This window comes from Numida meleagris, chromosome 9 (assembly GCF_002078875.1).
Source record: "Numida meleagris isolate 19003 breed g44 Domestic line chromosome 9, NumMel1.0, whole genome shotgun sequence".
Lineage (NCBI taxonomy): Eukaryota > Metazoa > Chordata > Aves > Galliformes > Numididae > Numida > Numida meleagris.
This window is the reverse complement of record NC_034417.1, coordinates 11,367,693-11,376,608: the sequence shown is the minus strand read 5'-3', so window position 1 is coordinate 11,376,608 and position 8,916 is coordinate 11,367,693. Positions and strand designations below refer to the sequence as shown.

Here is an 8,916-nt window from a genome sequence, read left to right as displayed (position 1 = left end):
TGGGCTGCAGCTCAGAACAAGTTTCTCTGAGCTGGATCTTTGAATCTTCTTCATCTCACTCAGTCAAGATTCGCACCAACACCTTGCAGGGTAACACCGCCCAAAACAAAACTGTCACATCCAACCACCCTTTCATCCTTGGGCATCCCAACTGGGAAACAGCTGTTTCCAAAGCTCCTACTCAATATGCAAAGCAAGTCAAGCTTATTCTCCCTTCTCTAGGAGGCTTTCAGCTACTGCAGCCAGACCCCTCCAGTCCTAAAGTCCAATAGGCCCTATCGTAAGGATATTTTTATTTCTTTCAAAAATAATTTTATTTAAGAAGGTCATAAGTAGTAAAAGAAAAAATGAAGCAGGTGTATAAATGCAACAGTTGAGAATATACTAGTTTTCGTAAACATTCTCACAGCAATGAGAAGAATTAATTAGATTATTGAGTCAGGTCTGCAAGTGGGAAAGTTTTGCTATATTTCAGCGAGTCAATAAGGCAAAAACAGGGCCTGGAGTCTTCAGCTTTAGAAGCTTCAATTTAGAAAAGCAGAAAAAATCATCCAGAAAAAAAAAAAAGACACATGTAAATGGGTTGGGAGCATTGATTTCTGGAGGTGAGTCCTGTACCATTACCATGGCTTTCCATGTTGATACAAAAGAACAAAAAAAAAGCAAGGCAACACACAAAAAAAGCATTACTGATCATTTTAAAGTCCAAGCATATAGTTAAAGGTAGTGAAGAGGAAATTAATAAATAATTAAGTTTTTAACAAATGCATCAACGTAAGGGAGATCTGGCAGGCCCTAATCAAAAGAAGAGATGCCAGGAGACAGCTTGATTTCTGCAACAGAACCAAAATATCCAATAACATGTTAAAACAAAGTCTTACATCTTACAAGACCAAAGCCAGGCTCTAACTGCCTGGAAGAAAGGAGCAAGTATGGGGAAATTGATAAAAAATAATGTAAACAGTGGTGTATCACACTGAAGAGACAAAAAGAATCTGGAGGAGCTTCTTCAAAAGGCACAAATGCACTCTCTTCCAGCTCTTGATATTGCATGCAGAACCTTCGCAAGAGGAAAAGCATGTTTCTAACTGGTGTCAACACACATCGCCCAAGTTATCAGCAACAGAGAACATATCTGCTCTGTGAAGACTTATGTATGAGATCACAGAGGTAAAGAAGCATTTACTTGCCTGGTAGGCAGCAAACATTCACGACAGTGAAGTCCTGAGTTCACTAAGGTCAGTAACAAAGCTCACGTTGACTCAGGCAGCTGAGGATTCACCAGGACTTTTAAAATGCTTCTGTGCATCAGGTCAAATCCTTACCATTTCTTCACATTTCCTCTGATGCAGCTTGTCTGTAAACTACCATGACCTAAGAGGTGAAAGGTAGGAGAGAGCTCAGATTAGGAAGTACAGGAGCTTTCTACATGACTGTCTTCTAAACGTAAGTGTTACCTGTTAAAACACTAAAAAAAGAACTTTGCAGTAACTACATCATAGGAATAGCAATCCAACATGATAGTATATCTAAAAGTCAATAAATAGAGTCTGATAGTAAATATTATTAAAAATAACACCGGTCAAGTTACTCAACTTTTCAATAACCCAGCATGCAAGATATGTTCATCTTGCACAAATTGCTATTCAGTTTTTCAGACATATAGAAGAGCCTTTCTGGAGCACTGCAGATGTTGGTATGCCATAGCTGCTGCTGACATCAGAAAAGCAATCCTAGAGTGGCTGGTATATCTTCTCATACAACGCTGTGTAGCTATTCAGCTACAGGAATTCAGTTTTATGCAATTCAATCAGCTCTAACAAGAAGAAATAGTAACACGTTACACAAAGTTCGGATAGACTAACAGTTCAAAATGCTGTTTTACCGCATCGGTCTCGCTGCCGTCAGTCTAGCCACTGTACTCTTGTTGCCACTGTATTTATGTCCTTCTACAGAGAATTATTGTTGAATGCCAGGGATTAGCCATGCTTGCTAATTCCACAACATCTTCACACTTCTATATGTTTTCCAATGCAGAATTGTAAGCATATTTTAGTCAAAATTAACTTATCTTCCCAGAACCCTAATACAACATGCCAAGTTATTTCCCAGTTTAATCAGTGAGATGCAGTGATTTACTCACATCACGTGGCACAGCTGCAAGCCCAGCTCTAACTCTGTCCTCTGTGTGTCCCACAAGACCATAACAAATGTTTTTGCTCAGTATGATGTTCTTAGAAATGTTGGAAATGCCTGAAGGATAATTTTTTGGCACAGTTACCCCCATCAATTCATTCAAACACTTCAAGCTGTCTGCTTCTCCAAGAATGGCTGACCCATCTGTCGGAAGTGGACAAAATGGTGCCCTTCACCACCCTGAATAAATGTCACACATATCAATATTTCTGATTGCTTGACACTATTGAAGTAAGACATTTTTGGTGTAGAGAGCACTGTGGCATCCCTCGTCAAAGATGCTATTCAAGCCGTGGAGCTAAGGTGGTCAGATTCAACTGTCATTTACAACAGTGTGGAGCTAGAAATAACTACTGAGAATTCTCACCAGTGAGAATTTGCTCCGCTTTCAGAGACTCCCCCTCTGAGGATGCTGACTAAACAGGTCTGATCTTCTCTCAAATACGCAGACTTCAGATATGTGTAATTACAGTCATGTCAGCAGTGTGAACTGTGATTTATGCTTGCTGCAGATCAAAATTAGATCTAGTCCACTTCTAAGGAGAAAAAAGAAATTTAACAGTAAAACACAAGTAGCCAGCTCTGCTCTAACAAAACATAGGTCTCACAGATCTCTATTTATCAGTGAAAAGCATAAGCGTTGTGCATTTAGGGTGCTAACTGGAAGATTCATCAGTTTTTCTGGTTTGCTGTTTACTGCCACTACATCAATTGTTATCTTAGCCGCAGATGTCAAGTCTTTCTGAGCCTCCTGGCTAGTTTCCTGAAGATAATGAATTCTTCCTTATTTTTTGTGCAATTTTTGCAAACACATTGGCATTCCAATCTACAATGTAGCTACCTTCCAAAACTGACATAGGGATCTTGTGTTTACTGAGTGTTGATGTTTACAGAAAATTATGCCTTAGTAAACTGATACTAGCTGCGTATTTCTGCAGAGCAATACAATAATCATCCCTCAAATAGTTCTCTCAATTTCTAGAGTGTTTTAAACTCTGAATCATGTAAAAACACATGGCTCAGCAAGAGGAGAGGGGATACTGGGGGCAGAGGTGATTACAGAGGGTATCTTTAGTGTGAGTTGATCCCAAAACTAGAGGAAGTGCAGTAATTTCAGGGAAATAGCTGTTAACAATCAGCAAGGCATAGGCTATCTGCAATTCTACCACTGCAAGAATGCCACCCCTCTGACCACAGCAGAAAGGGTGTATATTTTAACTTCTTCACAGGTCCGGAAGATTCCTCTAGATGATTTTACCAGGACTGGCAGCCATACCCTGCAGGGTCCAGGAGATGTAGACCAGCTGCAGAGAGCTGCACTGCAGTCAATCCCTCCCTGCAGAATCAAGCTACTGGCTGCCAGATGTGCTCAGGTTGCAGTGAAGAGGCACAGGGGAAAGCTACGTCCCCTCATAGCAGACTGTGAGCAATGGATCTGGATCTCGATGGACCAGGGACAGAGATTGCTGGTGTGGCTTTGACCCTACTACCTGACACAGAGCTCACCTCAAAGTCAAGCAGTGGCTGGGAGAGGGCAGGCTCTGGTAATTCCCACAAAACAGCTTCACACCTTTATAAGCTGAGCAAAGATTTGGTTTTCCTCGCTTTCTGCGAGGATGATTTCTTTCTTCTGGATGGTGCAAGCTAGAAATGAAAAACAAAGAACACTAGGAAGCTGCAGTGTAACCTGATGCATTATGAACCAACAAAAGTTCCAGGCAAGTCAATGGGACTGATATATAGAAACCTTAAATTTGGCTATGATTTTTTCATGCAGAAAGAGGTTAATTTTTTTCCCTCTTCAAGTTGTAAAGTAAAGGATATTCACTGATGCTGCTGTTGATTTAGGGGGAGCTGACTAAATCACTATGGATCACAGGATGAAGAGATAACTGTGTTATCACTATAATTAAGAACTGTACCGTAAAGGTAGCAATAACAGACATTCAGCATAAACCTCTGTCAGCTGAAAACCGGCCTCTGCAATTTGGGGTTTGGAATCAAGATATTTTACTTCTGCATAGAAAAGAGAATAAATGGCATTTTGGTACTTTCACATCTTTTTTGCTCTGTACTTAGAAAAGTAACAGCCAGCATCTTAAAAAACTAATTTTACCAGCACTTAGCCTTGAATATATGCCAATGGTAGTTGAAACTTTAAAGAAAGGAAAACTTTTAAAAAGGCAATAATGCATAAAGAGAAATGCATACAAAGAAAGAGGATCTTAAACAATACTAAAAATAAATGTAGCTTAAAAAGATCCCTTAAAAACAGCTGTTGACGTTAGAGATTTAATTAAAATGTAATTAGTTATACATTCTCCTTTGAAATGAACAAGCATATTACAGCTTTCATCTACAATGAATTCCCTTTTACATTCATACCTTGCTTTTGCCTGTAAAAATGGCAAGGTTTTACAGGAAGTGCTATAAAGATAGGATAGTTCTACCTAAAATTTTACAATCAAAGAAAACATAAAGTGATTTTTTTTACATACTGATACAAAACCATATTCATTGTGCATGCAGTGTTCGTGAGATACTTCACAAGTGTTCCTAAATGCATAAAATAGAAGAAAAGATAAAGACAAATGGATGAGGGATAGTGCTCTCCATAAATTAGCACTTTAATGTCTGCAGAAGGATTCTATAATAGGACCCTAAAAACTAAATCAATCTGACTACTCAGGTGTCGTTTACCTGAAAGGGAAATGCACCATCGGCACTCACCGCACGTGGATTTGTACAGGCAATGTGCAGCCAATGGCTTTCCCTGGGGCTAGCACTTTATGGAGGAACATTGACCTGGTTTTCTATGGAGACTACATGGATTTTTTCAATTCCACCATGGAACTGCAGCCTCAGTCATTGCCATCAAACTCCACATTAGACATTCATGCAGCATGAGGCATCCCATAGCTGCCACGGGCCACACAATGAGACATTGTCTGACCTAAAAGTCATATAATTAGGCTTATGGGAATGACACCAGTGGATGGGTGAATTAAGCATATCCTAATTTTGCACAGACCATTCTTTGCCTGTTTGACTACCAGTCAGCTGGGGAAGAAGTGAAGTCTGCTATTAGCAACAGATAACTTTGCTGCAAAGCCACAGGCTTTTGACTTGAAAAATCACAGCTGGAGAAAGAAGTACAGCCACGTAACAGATACATACTCGTAGACAAAGAGGGGACCCCACTTTTAATTACATTTTTATTTTTGCAGAGTGGATGACCCTAGATTCTAGAAGCCAGTTCTTTAGTGACATATCTTGTTTTCCTGCGGTGACTCAGTAATGGTCCAGCATCCAATACCAAAACACTTTTGAGGAAGCAGTCAGCAGGATGAACATAGAGCTTATGGCTGAATGAGAAGTGTGAAATTCCTCTCATTAGCAGCACTGCACAGTTGTGCACACACTCTCCCTTTACAAGGCTGACTTTCTGCACAGCCAAAGTAGAGCTTTCCAAGAACCATGTGACTTCAAAGACTGAGGACATTTTCTGCTGAAGTGGGTTTTTAATTCAAATTAGTCATAGAAAGTTACATTTTTGTGGCCTGAAAATATATTCAACTGCGTCAAACATGAAGTAGTTTCATAATTGCATGTGATTTAAATATATTTTTTAAAGAAATGAGATAAGGAAAAAGAAATCAGAATGTCAGTGGGACTTTGAACCTCCCTCCTGCACTTGTGAAACAATCACAAATAATTCCATAAAGATATCTTGTACCTAACACTTTCAACAACAAAAAGCATCATTTAGGAATGTGATTGGTCTCTGGAAAGAAACACATGCAGCAATTGAATTCACCTGATTGTCAGCTGCAATTTCAACATTATCAAAAAGTGAGTATAGATTCCATATTATTTAATTAAAAGGAGGCTCGTGCAAATTCCACTGTTTCCAGCTATTTTTTCCATTTTAAAATATATTGCCTAAGACCTGCACAGTTGTAGCCATATCATTATGCAAACAGCATCACAGATGGGAGTGGTAAGAATAGATCTTATTAGCCACATAAATTACGAACAATTTCACAACATCAATCCCCTTCCAATTCTTTATGAAGAAATCATTCCTCTTTTTCTCCTGCATGCAGGAAAAGCTCTATTCAGTAAGACCCACTCGCATACGTAGGGATTACTAGATCAGTGCTGTATGCTTTTGTACAATGCTATTTTCATGTCCATTTTCTTAGAAAAAAAAGGCATTCCATTTTCAAGTATTAGTGATGCCATACCAATGAGCCAAGAAAATTTCTATTCAAGTTGCTTTTCCTTAGCTACAACAAGGGCTATCAGGCCTATATGTGTAGCGCTGCAATCACATTTTTCTCCTTTGTTCAGCCCCCCACACCTGTAAAAGCCATGGAAAAAAAATAGGGATTCTAACACTTAATTGTTCCATTAACGCATTAAAAACAGAAAATTGAAAACAAACAAACCACAGCTTTCAAATATAATCCAGTTCTGTGTTTGTTTGCTCTAGACCAATATGATTACCACATGGTAGCTACGGATAACTGATTAATTAGGAACTATCAGTAATAATATTTTGTACTTACATCAGGATTTCCACCTCAGAATATTTCAATAATGTCAATTAATTAATTTTCACAATGCTGCCTTTAAGTAGGTGTCATTAGTTCCTTCACAGATGGAAATACTGAAGCATATAAAAGGTGAAATTAATTAGCTGAGATGATACAATGACTCTGCAGTAGAACTGAAGATCCTGGAAAACACTTCTCCTTTTCTGACTCTAAAAGTGGTATGATTTACTTACCCTTTGCAGCTAAACAGTGGAAATGTTTTCTGAATGTATAACGGAAACTTTTGTGACTCTATCAAAAACACTATTTCTAGGTCGTGATCTCATTGATATTTTCTTTTGATTAAAGTGACTTCTACTGTTTAGTACATCCATCCAAATATAAAGGATATCAAAGCCAAATAAAACCTTCCTCTAGATCTATAAAAAAACTGGAGCATTGCTACTGCTCTACCAGGTTTAAATTAAGGCTCTTTTGCAGAGGGTGGAAGTGAATAAAACATAAAGACAAAGGACAAAACAAGAGATGGCAGACTATTCAGCCATTCACGACAATCAGATTTACAAGGCAATCGCCATTCATACTAATGTAAAGTGGGCCAGTGAATTCTACCTTATATGAAAGGCAGAAGAGCCCTTATACATGAGAGAGAGGAAAAAGCACTTACTATATTTTACCTCTGTCACAAGTGGAATATCAAAAACCTCTTTTTGCCTTCCATTTACAACTAGCAAGGCCACTTCTCAGTGCAATCTTTTATAAAAGTCTGTAAATTTCTGGAGACAGCTAATCAATCGCGTTTGTACTGGTGAAGGTATATGGGGCATTTAGTATAAATGTATTTAATTGACTGATTTTTTTTTTCACCAGTAATCTATTTACTAATGGAGGGTGATAACTAATTATAAAAGAAACAGCAATAACTTCCCTGACAAAACAAACAAACAAGCAAAGAAAAACACACACAAAAACCCCACAATAGTAACAGGGAGACAAATTAACTGTGCGCCTTTGATAAGATTTTGTACATATAGAAGCCTTTTTTGCAAAGTGCAGTGTATGGGGAGAGCAAATTCTGATCAAATGGGACTTCTGCTAGTAGTTTTACAGAGACCAAAACTCAGAAGAATACAGTCCAGGATGGACAGAGACAACTTCTGGTGCCATGGCCCCACCTGATGCTGCATAAGGCCACAAATGTGATGTGATTTGCTGTTTGCCGAAACTATACAGACCGTTAAAGATCAGTGCTACATAGTACTCACAATATTGTGCATGTATCTGTCTTTAAATCTATGTCATGGAGTTGCACCTGACACACAAGTACAGGTAGCATTAAAGAACAGTCCATATATCAAATGCCTAAATGTTTTTGATGCAGCTTCAACACTATATAACACAAGATGATGGAACATAATTCACTAAAACTAAGCCAGAAAAAGATTTTTACATTTTAATCAAACATAGAAATTAGAGGCAATCCAATTATTTTACATATCCAACTGTGAAATCTCATTAAAATCCTTAATATTAAGTAATAAAACTACAATAAAATTTTTTCTTGTTTTTCAGCAAGTTTCCATTAACATTAATGTAATGAAAAAGGAAAAACTTACTCCATATTTTTCTGGCGGATTTTAAGCTGCCCTCGATGTACATAGGCATATATTGAACATATGGTCATATATATGTATGCATACATACACTTAGAAGAAAGAAAAGGACCATAGCAGCTATGAGTGTCTTCTCTCATCACTCACCATGGGATAGAGTGCTAATCTACCTGCAAACCCACCCCCTTTGAGATTTGCCAGGTAGACAATTATAAAAAGTTAAATCAGAAATTCAAATGCTTATACAGCCTGAAACACCCTTTAACCACATTGGATTTAAAATACTCTTTGTTCTTTAATTAAATTATCTCTGCTAGAAAGACAATGAGCACAGGAAACACAAATAAGCAGAGGCAGGGTGAATAATTGCTTTCTGCTATTTCTAGATTGATTAAATGCAATACGCACCAGCATCCTCTCCAATGGCAGAATTCCCATTTCCTTCACTGACAGTGAAGCTGTCATTTCAATTTCCAGAATAGCAAGACAAGGAAAATGGAGGAGGGAAAAAGAAAAAAGAGGGGTAAGGAGGGTGGGAGAGAGCAGTA

The 8,916-nt window shown here is 38.2% G+C and overlaps 1 long non-coding RNA gene across 1 annotated transcript; it reads right to left on the bottom strand.

Moving 5' to 3' along the window:
• On the bottom strand, nucleotides 337-8,916 carry LOC110403903. The gene is made up of 5 exons (XR_002441899.1): nucleotides 8,777-8,916; nucleotides 6,768-6,868; nucleotides 3,703-3,840; nucleotides 2,564-2,732; nucleotides 337-1,374 (listed from the first exon to the last, which is right to left on the bottom strand). It is a non-coding gene; the product is annotated as an uncharacterized LOC110403903 (long non-coding RNA).